This window comes from Ochlerotatus camptorhynchus, unplaced genomic scaffold (genome assembly GCF_037179485.1).
Source record: "Ochlerotatus camptorhynchus isolate MF236.1 unplaced genomic scaffold, CSIRO-AGI_Acam_v1.1 ptg000330l, whole genome shotgun sequence".
In the NCBI taxonomy this organism is placed as follows: domain Eukaryota; kingdom Metazoa; phylum Arthropoda; class Insecta; order Diptera; family Culicidae; genus Ochlerotatus; species Ochlerotatus camptorhynchus.
This window is the reverse complement of record NW_027040818.1, coordinates 12,627,680-12,641,940: the sequence shown is the minus strand read 5'-3', so window position 1 is coordinate 12,641,940 and position 14,261 is coordinate 12,627,680. Positions and strand designations below refer to the sequence as shown.

At 38.1% G+C, this 14,261-nt stretch overlaps 1 protein-coding gene across 7 annotated transcripts in view; it reads left to right on the top strand.

Annotated features, from left to right (window-relative positions):
* The window catches only part of Obsc (Obscurin), a 222,500-nt gene that overhangs the window by 163,225 nt on the left and 45,014 nt on the right, over positions 1–14,261 (top strand). Inside the window, exons 1-2 of one of the 7 annotated variants that reach the window (XM_065230328.1) lie at positions 6,329–6,467; positions 6,874–6,938. The exons of the other annotated variants lie outside the window; for them this stretch is intronic. The gene's annotated coding sequence lies outside the window, so the exon portion shown is untranslated. Of the gene's footprint in view, positions 1–6,328; positions 6,468–6,873; positions 6,939–14,261 lie in introns of those variants that run through there. 7 annotated transcript variants of the gene reach the window in all.

The window sequence follows — 14,261 nt, the reverse complement described above, 5'->3', positions numbered from 1 at the left end:
TTTTATTTGATTTTTTCATGGCATACTATGTTAGAAGGAGTTTTTTCATTTATCAAAACAAGCAACTTTCTAGAATACTTCATATACTTCAATACAAATGCAACATGTAAAGAGCGCTTATGTGTTTAAAACATACGATATTCTGGTGGATAATTTGCAAATTGGGGCAACCAGTTTTTTAAACTAATGACGTGATAAAATTTTACGTGCTTTGATGAATATTTTCATGTAAAAATATCAGAGGGGAAGTTATTTTTTCATTCCAGGACAGCTAATTTAAAATCATGGTTTTTAGCTCAATTTTACTTAAAATTGGCACTTTTCTGAGCTAACTTTTATACATGGTGAGTTTTGGATCAAGTTCGGTTCTGGTCACTTCCCCGGGGGCATCCGGGAAATGCCTGGAAGTGGCTAATGTGGTCATAGATACTTAATATGGACACCATTGATCATGTTGTTGAATTTTGGTGTATTGTAGATGACCTGAACGAAACCGACACATCAATTTCGTTCAGGTCATCTTCTCTGTTGACAGCGTTTAGATTTTTCCCCGCACGACCACAAATAGGATTGGGTATTGGTACCGGTAACATAGTTCACAACTTTTGTATCGAACATACTGAAATACAGTTTTGGAACAACTGGAAGCTCGATACCATTTGATCGATATATGGTTGGATTCAGCTGACCGATTTGCCTTCCTTAATAAACTGGTACCATACACTAACGATATCAGAGATGGTATGACCATACCACATAAAGTTGGGTTGATATCCCGAATTGGTGGTTATGCGCTTCTTATGGTTATTGTTTATGCGGGTTTCCATATGCTCAACTTGATGTGACGTTAATTGTGCATTTTCTATGGAAAACAGTAATTTTCTTGGGCGACATAAAGTAACTGATGATGGTAGAGTATTGACCCAAACAATTTCCTCCGTAGCTGACCCGGTTTTCTTTGCTACTATACGCAGAGGGGTCGAGAATACGAATATGTGCGAATCACTATACTCCTTAACTTCACCGTCTTTGAGCTCGTCACTAAAACCTTGCTTATATTTGGCGTGATTACTGCTGCCATCACATACCCACTTGTAGATAACGGTTAGTTCATAGCTTCCATAGAACTGTTGCAGTTTTTCGACAGGAACCTGACTGCTTATTAAGCGGGTCTTAGTGTGGTCCAGAAGTTCTTGAAGCCTAACTACTGCCACGGATGGCGAAATCGATATTCCTGTATAAGGCATAAGTGTAATTACAGTTTTAGTTCATCCTACACTCCCTTTTAAAATTTACCAGATGGATAATACATTTCCTTTGCTCCGAGAATTCTGCCATAGGCTGGATACATATCTACGCCGTTTTGAAGAATACTAAGCCGAATACTCGTGTATTGCGCTTTCGAAAAATTATGTTTACATATAAACGCAAGATCTTCTTCTGGTCGTATTCCCCAGAAGAAGCTCTTGCGTTTATATGCAAACATAATTAGATTTTGGTTTCTGAGGTTACCATTGAACTTGGTGCTTTGATGATGTTCTCTAAAATCTCGGCATTCTTTTTTCCTGTTACGTAAAATAAGGTAATGCATTTGGCATTAATTTCAAATATCATCAAGCCAGGTATTAATGGCGGTTCAACACTAGATGCTGCGGCAAACATCAGTTCCTTTGGAGAAAATTGCTCCCGCAATTCATGCGCCCTATTTGTGCTCGACTATGAGAACGTTTTCTTGGGGCGACCCTTGGCGTACTCGAGACGTTCAGCGTCTCAAAAATTAGTTTTCCCTTCAACCAGTTCAAACAGAGCTTTTCAAATATTCCCCAATGACGGCTACTTTTCCTTCACCAATTGTTGAACTTGGCAATGATATCTTTTTTTTTCGCTTCCGTGATATTCAACACACTACTAAATATTTTTTTGTCCATGATCCAACATCTCGGTCACAACTTCCCTTCCATTAAAAGGTAAACCAGCTCCTTGTTTGCAATGAATATTTTTGTAAATACTTATGACTAATAAAAGTCCTACAATACTTGTGAAAATACACTTACTTTCCGTTATCTTCAAACCCTTAAGCTTCAGCGCGTACAGTTTTCTTGTAAAATACTGAATAGTAATACTGTAATACTGTATAATAATACTGTAAAATACTGAATAATGAAAACTTCGACTGATTCACAACTGACGAAACTAGAGAGTATCGATAATTCAAGGCTGGATACTAGAGATTCGATTGAAATTCGCTTCGTCAGATTATTTTCGGTTAACGATCCGCGGTATCGAAGGTCTTGAATAGTTCTGATCATAATGTCAGGTTTGATACTCTCCGAACCAACTAAATCCAAATGCATAGATAACTTCGTTCAAATATTGTTAATATTGACGAATGAACTACGTCTTTGTGGAATAAACTGGGGTGCAAATCGACAAAATAGTGTGACGAAATAGTGTCAGGTTTTGAACGCTTATAACTTGCCCAATTATGGATGGATTTTGAATCTTATTACACCATTTGATTAAAATTTGATGTAAGATTCGTTTGGTGTAAATATTATAGTAGTTTATCAATAGTAAACTATAAAAAAATTATCAAATATTTTTACCATAATTAACCATTTAGTGCTCGCTTGCTAACGCACTTACTATGACTATCAGACAGATAACCGATAGTGAGGTTATAAAAGAGTGCACCTGTAATTTATTGTGTTAGTTCATCTGCGGATGTATTAATGCAAGAGAAAGTTAGTGAAGCGAATCGATCAAAGGAGATCGAGCCTTTTAAAATGTTCATCGAGATTTGGCTTATAGTTTTTACACGCCCGTTCAAAATAACCCAAAAATGTGTACAATAGGATGAATTATTTTCGGAGTAAACAAGGGGAATCCAAAAATAGGTCAAAGCTTTGCCAACAATAAGGTAAAAACTTATTTAAAATTAATTTGTGTCGATTTTTTTGCGTGTTAACTAAACAGAAGTTTGATGTCTTGGCTAAAGTTGTTCAAATGGATAAAGCGTATTGGATGGTGGAATGCTCAGTTCATAACTCGCTCACCAGGTAGTGAGAGTGTGCCATTTGATCTCTAATTACTTGCTTAACATGACATGCCGATTTGATAGAAGGTTGGTGTCTTCGGAAAAGTTGTGCAGGTGTACAATACCTATTAGATGCAAAAATGATATATTATGTCCAGGAAAAACTCAAAAATTCAAATTTCATGCATGAGTTTTGCCTTGCAAAATTCAACGTCGCAAAAATCACCGATGAGTTTTCAGGTTCGAAAATTCTGATTCACATCATCAGCTGCTTGATCATGTCATAAGTTTACTAATCTCTTAAATAATTAATAACTTTTTCTTGTCTCGTTTTACATAGAAACAGTCTTCAGCAAAGTTGTAGCTGAGAAAATTTTCTATAAGAATTGCTATCGAACTGTTTCGCAGCTCAATATGGAAAAAGACTAGAAGGCAATGAACAAAAAGTTGAGATTTCCCATAGTAATTTACATGTAAACTTCAAATGGCTTGTGCGAAGTCTGTTTCTAACCAAAGGAGTTGTAACTTTGAGATGCTAATCAGGACCCGATTTGAAAACATTTAAGCACTGTGGAGCGAAAGAGTCAAACTTTGCATCAGTCTACTGTGCCATCCTATGTCCAAAGGAAGTAAACGAATTTTCCAACCCGAAAAGCTAATAGACCGGACGGGAATCGAACTCAGTTACCTCCAGCATGGACTTGCTTTGTAGCTGAGCCTTTACCGACTGAGCTAAAGGAGTATTGTTTGTAACATTTGAAACAAAATTTAAAAAATAACAATGTAAGGGAAATGGATGTAATGTCGGCCTAAATGCTCCTAATATATTCAGCAATCGACTAAATTTTCAATAGCGTCCAAAAATATCCATTAGTACCGTCCCAATGACGCGTTCAACTAGATAAAATTGATAAATAGCAGATTTTTACCGATGGGCCCAATCTTAGAACATTGGAGCCATTTCCCCTATCATCTTCAGTTATTTATGTATAATAGAGTGATGCAAATTTTGAAATGATCGCTCCACAATACTTAAACGATTCCAAATCGGATCCTGACTAACCTCTCAAAATTTGAACCCATTTGGTGAGAAACTGAGATGGCACAAACCATTTGAAGTTTGTATGGGAATTACTATGGTAAAACCAAGATTTTTGTTCATGTCTACCTAATAATTCACCATATAAGACTGCTTCAAAAATTTTCAACTGTGCTTGTAGGAAATTTTTCCAGCTACAACTTTGCTGAAGACTACATTTTGATTAAATACAAGGATCGAAAGTTATCAATGGTTCAATGCGCTGATGTCTTATGATGATGCTCAATCAACTGCTCAGCAGGCAAAATTGGTGTTTCTGGGGCGTTGAATAGGGCACAAAAATCATGGCTACTATGTCACACTGCAAAATACAGTGTTGCCTACAGAGCAGCTGCTTGATCATGTCATAAGTTTACCAACCTCTTAAATAATTAATAACTTTTTCCTGTCTCGTTTTACATAGAAACGATCTCCAGCAGAGTTGTAGCTGAGAAAATTGTTTATAAGAATGGCTATCGAACTGTTTCGTAGCTCAATATGGAAAAAGACTAGAAGGCAATGAACAGAAAGTTGAGATTTCCCATAGTAATTTACATGTAAACTTCAAATGGCTTGTGCGAAGTCTGTTTCTAACCAAATGAGTTGTAACTTTGGGAGGCTAATCAGGACCCGATTTGAAACCATTTAAGCACTTTGGAGCGAAAAAGTCAAATTTTGCATCAGTCTAATGTATAATTAACCTTTGCGTCTCTGACGCATCTTGTTGTCCTAAATGTTGTAGTTAATTTGGCTCTAGTTTTCTCATTTGTTTACCGATTCAAACCAAACACCCCGCACATAATCGATCACATAAAATACCAGTTTCATAAGTCACACTTATTGGTCACGTCGCGGTTGTGTATTTACACGGATATTCCTGGGGTCTGTCCAATGGTGAGGTATTTTCATGATATTTTTATAATATGAACCTAGCACTTTTCGTTACCAAATCATAACCGAAACGTATATATGTGACTTTGTGGATCATGCCCGGCTTATTACTACGTATACCGGAAATTATAGGTTTTCCAAATCGTCCAGGACATGAGTTGATTTGTTCTACTAGATCAACCAAGACTGCAATGATGTCTGTAGTATCGAAAAATGTCTAATCCGACTCATCATGCATGATCTATTTCCGAGTAATCCAGATGTTCAAGGTTCTTTAAATCGTCCTGGAGTTCAGATAATTTGATCTACTAGATCAGTCAAGATTGGGATAATGTCTTTAGTATCGAAATATTTCCAGGCAGATGCACAGTGTCTATATGGATAATGTATGATTTATTTCCACGTATACCAGATGCTCTAGGTTATCCAAATCGTCCTGCAGCTCAGATGATTTGTTTTACTAGATCAACAAAGATAATATTTCTAGTATCGAAATATCGATTTGAAATCCTAGAACATTTGGCATACACAGAAATAGGCTGGCATGATCCACATAGACACTGCAAATTTGTTTGGGCATATATGAATACTACAGATATTTAATTAGTCTTGGGTGATCTAGTAGAAAAATAATCTTGTATACGTAGCAATAGGTCGGGCACAATCCACAAAGACACTTTGAATCTGTTTGGACATATTTCGATACTACAGACATTATTGCCGTCGTGGTTGATATAGTAGAACAAATTAACTGAACTCCAGGACGATTTGGAGAACCTAGAATATCCGGTATACATGGGCATTACTCGCATATGTTCATATTGGAAATTAAAAAAAAAAAAAACATGAGAATGTCTCACATTGGACAGACCCCAGGGAATTTCCGTGTAAATCCGGTGTGACCTATGGAATTGGAAATGGAAACAACAGAAAGATCGATTCTTTTGTCGTTCACCACAAAAAAAATTAACCTATCGTAAAGGACCCATTTATTAAGCTAGGAAGACCAAACAGCTAGATTTAATATGGAATAAAAAGGCGCCAACTAGGACGTTTAATTTAGAGCAGAACATTGCGCACAATAATCAACGGTACAACCGCCTGCCAAAAAGATCTCTATAATCAAACAATCCAAACACTTACCCTCTTGTAGTTGATGGTAGTAACTCACCCCACTTGGAAAAGCCGCAGAGAGGCGCAATTTCCTCCCAAATTTTTCTCGTGAGTTCCCTGGGTAAAATGTTCTCCGAGTTCCTCCACCAGCGGTCGCTCCGATCGACGGCCACGCAACTGAAAGAGACCAGCCAGCCAGACAGCCATTACCAAGCAGCTGGTGGACCGGGTAATTTTAGAATCCTTCACGCCGATCTCGGTTAGTCGTTGCTCATAGTTTCTAGTGGCAAGATCGCGCGCAAACGAGCCAATCCGTGTACCAACAACCCGTGTGTGTGGAAGAGAAGTGTAAGTGTGAGCGTTGGAGGACTCAACGAAAGAGGGCGGGATTAGGGGACGGCATTTTTTTTTTTCAGTGTGTGATTTTTCTCGATATATTTCGAAGAAAATTTCGGAAAATTTTTCAATTTCTAAGCTGGCAGTGATTTACAATTTGCAATCAATAGGGGTACATTTTTGAGGATTTGTGTGTGGTGTGTTGGAAAGTGATAGGATCCACTGCTGGTTGATGAGCCGGATTGAAGAGGCCTGGTGAAACGAGTACAAAAGATCAATTTGTCACAAGTGCCGTTTCGTTTCCTAAGACCAGCGAAGCAAGTGCAAGTTATATAATCAACCAGCCAGTGGAATTTTGTCTGTGCAAAGGACGTACCGAGACACTAAGAAAATTCAACTTTTTCTTCATTCATCGCAGATTTCTCCGGAAAATTGGAAGTTCGAAGCCGTCTTCCGAACTCACCACGATAGAAACATCAAGAGGTTAGCCAAAAATCCAAATTTTCCAAAATATTTTAATCTTTTCCGAGCGGTTCAACTCCTACGCCGAACATGCCACACCAAACCGGATGCGATATTTCTGGCAGTGCCAGTAAATCTTGCAAAGATCCAAATCATCCGTCGAACCCCAGAACTCTCACCCCCGCCACGACACGTCTCCATCGGACAAGATTCGCATCTTAATCCCCCCCGCGCAGTCCAAAATCACCCAAGCATTTCGCACCAGTTTCCGAACATCTCGAACACCATCCACCATCATCATGATCGTCATCATCCGTACGCCCTCCCCCTCCCGAAAAACACCACCAGTAATTTTATATTTATATAACAATTTCCCTCGTCGAGCAATCAAGTCTGGCTGTTTTTCGCAAAGAAAACCCCAATTCGAAATTGGCTCAAACTCTCCCATGGTTCGCTCGTTGCTCGTTCAAGGACACCCCGATCGACCCATCAACGACGGTTCGATCGAAAAAGATCAATGAAACTATACTGCGACGAGGCGCGTTTGTTTACCAAACAACAACAACAACAACAATCAAAGTGCGCCGATTGTTTACACCTGAATTCCCCCCCCCCCTCCCACCATCAGAGAGCGCAGTCACCTTTTCGGCGCAACACCAAAAGAACTTTTCTACCGTCCATGTAGGCAACCGAACAGGTGGGATCAGAACTCACCCGGCAAAGCCACACACTGACTGACTTAAATCATGTGCTGCACTTGATTTGACATCCTTCGCCTTCAAGTTCATGGAGCTTGTCCAAAAAATGTGGTTCCAATTTCACGCCGCCTACCTATTTAGAGCCGAAGCATGTCATGAGTGATGGAGGTGAGTGAGTGAGTGAGTGCGCCGCTGACGATTGCATCACATTCACACTTGACCTGCTCGCTGTTCCTAGTAGGTAGTAGGCAGAAGTTATGTGCTCGGACCATTTTTCAGTTGGCGACACTGAACTGTCGGCGGCTTTCCCCATCGGGGATGGGAAAATCGGGGAAAATGAGTGCAATTAAAAGTGTAAACGTTAAAAGTGTAATGCACCTACACGAGCGTACATTGTAAATGGGTCTGCACTCCGGCGGCTGACGGTTTTGCTCAGTGATGTTCGAACTTGTGTTCCCAGTGACGTAAAAGGACAACGGGTTGGTGGTTATTTATTTGCCGATAAAAAGGCGATCTGCAGATGCCGCGGAACGATTTTCCGCGGATTGCTTGTTTATTTAGAGAAAAATGGCATTCAGCGACTGGAGAAATGTTGTTTTAGAAGGAATGTTTGGTTTCGCATGTGCGTTTAGCAGATGTTGAGTGAATCTGAACGTTTGTTCAGTATAAAGTCAGATAGCAATTGAGTCATTTATTTGAGAAACGGTAATATTTTTATCCAAAATTACTTTATTTTTATTTTTTTCATTTTTGGGTTCAAAATATTCATTTGTTGAGAACCCAAATAAGATCCAGTTTCGGCTTTTGTTGTTTTCCAGTTGTAGAATGGACTTATGCGGTTTCTCAAACAAATCATTCAAATACTATTTAGTTTGTTTTGTGCTTATCCAAATTTAAAGTGCCGATTACGTCATTTTATTTTTTCATGTAGATAAATTTATTTGTACAGGCTCAATCGGATAAACTTTACAGAGCCAAGTTATCATTTGCGTAATACATAAATAATAGATTAAATCAAGAGTTCAAGGAATTGAACCGAAAACTCTCGCTCGTCTCGAGGTGTAGATTTACAATTTTATGGATGGGGAGAGGGAGAAGGACGTTTAAGATATCATTTACGATGCAAATATTTTATTATTCCTAAAACATGAACTTATTCCAATTCAACTTGATATCAGCTGCGTAATTATACAATTATTACAAAAATAACATAAAACACGTCCACACTCAAAATACAAACTAAACTAAACACAATCTAAGGTTAATATTCTTCAAGATAACATATATGAGTTTCATTCGTCATTTTCATTAATTTAAAATTACGGTCAACCTTTCTTTGTCTCTTTGTTCCATATGCATATACTCCATTATCAGGGTGGCAAGTAAATTTCCATTTTAAATTCCAGGTTTTTCCCGGTTTTCCTGGTTAATAATTCGCAAATTTACCTGTTTTTTAAAGACTGGAACGCGCAAAATTCCTATTCCTATCACAAAAACCTTCTTATTTTTCTTTTGGTAGTTCAATTCATATTTTTAAAGGAAAAAACTACAAGGGACAGCCCAATGGGGTTGTACGAACAGTTGACGTAGGACTACGTTCACATATGTTAACTATTTTGAACGAACGTTATTTAAAATTCCCGATATTATTATGATATCCGTGAATTTCTTCCGAAGTGTAATAATTGGTCAGTGTTCATTTTCCGTTTAATACTAATAAGATTCTTTTTCAGATCATCTGTAATTATTCTTGTGTTAGAAAATATTCCAAACTAACTTTTTCTTTGAAAATTGTGGTGGCCCTGAAAAGGGCCGTTTTGATGGTTTGTGGCTCTGAAAAGAGCCGTTTTGATGTTGCATGGCCCTCAAAAGAAGTAAGGACTATCCAACGCTTATGTAATCACAAAAGCACAAGAATGAGGATCGGCTCGACGACGCCAATCTTATATAGTGGCTGCTGTCACGTGATTGGTTAGTTGCATTATCCAATCAGGTTGCAACACGTGGTGGTAACTTCTAGAATTTTTCATGCGCGTTGTGCTTCGCTAGGATGTTGACAAAATGAGGCTATTTTTCACATAGATGGCGCTGTTCAATTGGTATTAAGTAATACAATTCTGAGACCTCCACGGATACGATGAGCTTCGACATGACGATAACGTGCTTGATGACGGTGGCCTACAATGCTTTCTCAAGATGAGCAACTGTACCCAAACAGTGATAGTGTGGCTTCATCACTGCTACTCTGTGTAGAGCGCTCTTGCAGGCAGCCTAGGCAGCAAGCTGCTTGTGGAGCCTTTCGAACGCGTCTGAAGTTCGAAAGGAAATGCGGCAACGGCTTGATTCATTTGGGACCAACTATTTGATGTCTTTGTTAGGAAATATACCTTATGGTGTTAGCAAATATATGGGAAATTTTGATGCTACAAATTTCAGTTAAATTTCTTAGTTGTTTAACTATTTGCACTATTTATACTGTCGCATAATTGCTGGAGTAAGCCCCCATGCATGCCATATTTCACACTAATGCTTTGGAGATATATGCGTTCAAAACCTGACCCTTTCGTTACATGCTCATTTTTCGTACTCTCAAAGTGTACCCCCATATAGAAAACAAAGACGTAGTCCTACGTCAAAATGTTCGTTTATTCTTTTGGTTTGCCAAATCCGAACTGCCGTGCCTTCCGCTTAACCTCTTCCATTAAATTTTGCACAGTGGTCTCAACGACCCTATTCGCCGCCCAACGCTAGTTAGATTTAAACTTTGCTCGTTTTCCATGGATTTATTAGTATTTTTGAAATTCCGTTTGACCAAGGCCCAATACCGTTCGATAGGGCGGAGTTCTGAGCTGTTGGGAGGGTTGTGGTCTTTGGGTACCACAACCACGTTGTTCGCATCGTACCACTCGATTGCCTTTTTCCCATAGTGGCAGCTTGCCAAGTCCGGCCAGAACAGCACAGGTCTATAATGTTGCATTAGAAATGGTAGCAGCCGCTTTTCTAGGCACTCCTCGATGTAGATCTCTTGATTGATGGTTCCCGTAGTAATGAAAATGCCGCTCTTTAGACCACACGTGCATATGGTCTGCCAGACGAGATATTTTTTCGAGAACTTCGATAGTTTGATGGTTTTGAAAATTTCAGCCACCTTCCCTTTTCCTGATGCGGTACAAAACTCCTGTCCCGGAAGCTGCTTGAAATCCACCTTCACATAAGTTTCGTCGTCCATGACGACACAGTCGAACTTTGTGAGCAGAATCGTATATAGCTTTCGGGACCGTTACTTTGCCAACGTGTTTTGTTTTTAACCTTCTTAAACGTCGACAACCCGGCTCGTTTCTTGGCCCGCTGCATAGTAGTATGGGAGACTTTGAGTTTACCAGTGACGTCCCGGATGGAGAGGTTAGGATTCCGCTTATATTTCACCTTCTTCGTCGTCGCTGCCACGTCCGGATTACGATTGCCGCCGCTTCCAGGCTTCCTGGCGGTCGACAGACGCTCCCCGAACACTTTTAAAACTTTTGTCACGGTCGATTTGGCCACATCCAGCAATTTTACCAACTTGGTGTGTGAGATCGTCGAATTCTCTTGCTGCGCGAGCAAAACTCTTGCTTGGACGTCATTTTGAAAACTGGAGAGCAAACGGTGAAAATTCATCATAGCAACCATTGCACAATGGTCCCAAAGCCGTATTTAGGAAGACAAACATGTTTGCGCTAAAATCGTTGATTTTAGGCATATGGTGTCTTGCGGAAAGTTTCTTCATATTTTTTGGCCATTTTTTTTATGTTAGTGGTCCATAAAATTCGTGAATGTGAACTTTTTTATTATGTGAGATAGACCAGTGCGATGTTCTAGAAAGCTGCAGAACAATCAATTTGCGGCACCTTTGTTGAAGCCACCAAACTTCCATCTCTTATGGTTCATGAGTTATGATTTTTTTAAACAAGCAAGTTAGGGTTGCCCCTGAAAAAATGGTTTTCTGTGAATATCTTTTCATACGTTCATTTCTCGTAAAACAAATGTTCTAGACACTTTTATAACTTTCAATGACAAATATTTTTTTATTGGAAAGAGTTAAAGGCGATTTTCCTCAAAAAACTGGCATTTTTCAATTGTCAATATCTCCAATAGGAGCAAACCGATTTCATTTAATTTAATTTAAAAAAAATCATATTTTCATGCAAAAAAACGCCCACAACTCTACAAACGAAGGAGATAGTATCTTAACTGCTTCGGCAAAAATGTGCGCCATCAAAAGTTCTAAAAGTGTCAACAACAATGTTTTTGCGAGAAATCAATGTATGAAAAGATAATTAAAGATAACCTTTATCACAACGTGCAAAAATCAAGCTGAGAGTTGACTCGACACAAACATGATTCCGTTGCACATCGTTTTCTTAGAAAGAGAAAGTATAGTTTGCTATCTCTTTTTACTCTTCACCGATTGCAGACACGAATTGACTGCGTTTCGGTTTGCGTTCGGGTGTTAAGCAAAAATCATGAAACTCAATCTCACCACAGTTTGTTGAGATTTGCAGCTGGTGAGTTTTGTTAGCTTGATATTCCGAGCTGCAATATCACAGCTTGCAAAATCATTGGGCATTGGTGAGATGGGCATTGGTGAGATTTGATTTTTTGATATTTTCCCAACACTGGTTATGCTACGCTAACATAATTATTAAGTGCCACAAACGTGTTTAATAAAAGTAAGTGCCATAAGCTATTTAAAAAGAGAGCAGTTCCACGCCAAATGACGAATCAATCTCAAGCGACCATCTACGATTTGTATGAAACTTTGCATAATTGTCTGTTATGGTCCATCGTTCACAATTTTGACAAAAATTGGTCATTTTGAATCTCGCAAAAACACATTTTAATGGGAAATTTTGTACAGAAAACCATTTTTCAGACTTTCTATGCAAAGTTTGACAAAAAACAAGTTTATATAAAAAGTTCAAAAATTTATCCAAAAGTTGTTGTTTAAGGATTTTTGTTAATTTTATATGTGTCCAACTTGAAACTTTTACAAAAAGTAGTATTTTTCATAGGGGTTTTTAATGTATATGAGAAAGGGGTATATTGAATGGGTCATTTTTAGTTGTTAAAGTTTTAAACAGTTCTTTGGAATTTTTACTCAAAATTACTTTTTTTTTTCCTTGACAGCTTTGCATCAGACGTCATTTGGATTAGAAGTGACGGTTTCGAGGCCGAACTTTAGCAAAAACGCGAATGATTGACCATAACAAATAATCGATCGACTCTGTAATCCTTTTGGTCTGGCCTATTTTGCCTGGAAATGCTCAAGAACAGCTTTATAATCAAAACTATTCCAAGTTGAACATTTGTTTAAACATTTAAAGACAACTATTTTAAAGAATATTGTCAGCAGAATCTGAAAATTGCTCCTTTCATTCTAGATTGTTGACGGAAAAAAAATAATGCAAAACTACATTTATAAAAAAATGCATAAACAGATAAAATTGTAAATGTGCAGTTTGAATTCAAATCGATTGGAATTAATAGTAATTAATATATTTCTGATTAGAAATAGATTTAGTTTTTTAAAGAAAGTTGCCATTTTCAGGGGTATTATTAATTTATTTTATTTGATAAGGCTCAAACGAATTAACTTTACAGAGCCGAGCATTCTTGGTCACTATACAATACATCTTAACAATATAGTCAAAAGGTACAACACAATAAACACTTTATCTTCCGCTATCCAAAAGCCTCGTCCATCAGAACTGGAGTCGCTTCCAGTGGTTTCATTGAATGGCAGTTATGCCATCGGGGGGCAGAGCGCTTCCATTGCAGGAATGGACGCAAAACGTGGTCAGCAGTCACACACTCATCACGAAACGGTTGCTTTCCAAAGTCGCATCGACCGAAAGAACTGCTGATGAAGATCATCGAGAGTGGCCTGCTTTTGTCGACAGCCCAGTGAACACTCAATATATATTTGGTCATGTTTTATGTTTTTTTCATGTGTGACTCATTTGTTACGGCAAACTAAGGGGAGTGCAAAATCTTGTTCCTATTAATATTAATATTTCAAACGAAGATAAATCTAATTCCAGGAGTCAATAATTTATTTCTTCAAGATCGTTATATTACCAACAATCAATACGAAACTAACGATTTTAAATTGGCTCACCACTTTAGTAGCCTATTGGTCCCAAGCAAACGATTAACGTACTCTATTCTAGTTGAAATTCTATTACTACACTATGTTTGTTTTGATTCGCTATGAAAGTTTGACAGATAACATCAGGGGTGTGTAGATTCATGCAGAACATGCAGGGGTGAGTGAAATAGCTTGGGACTGCTTGGGACCGTTGTTCTGGTACTGAGTGAGCCAAAAATAATAATGATTTTCTTCGGGACCCAGTGGTCTTAGAGTTACCTATATGATATTACTATGTCTAAAATAACATTAATTTTCAAAAGAATATATTTATATTTAACATAAAAGAATATAAAAATAAAAAAAAACATTCCGTGCAATTTGCTCCGTAATACTTTTGAAATTATCTATAAAGAGCCGATTCACTTTGAAATTCTCATAAAATTCAATTGAGCTCGCTGTATTACCTAGGAATTCCCCAAAGAATTTTCCTAACATAAACTTTCCTCAGTACTCACT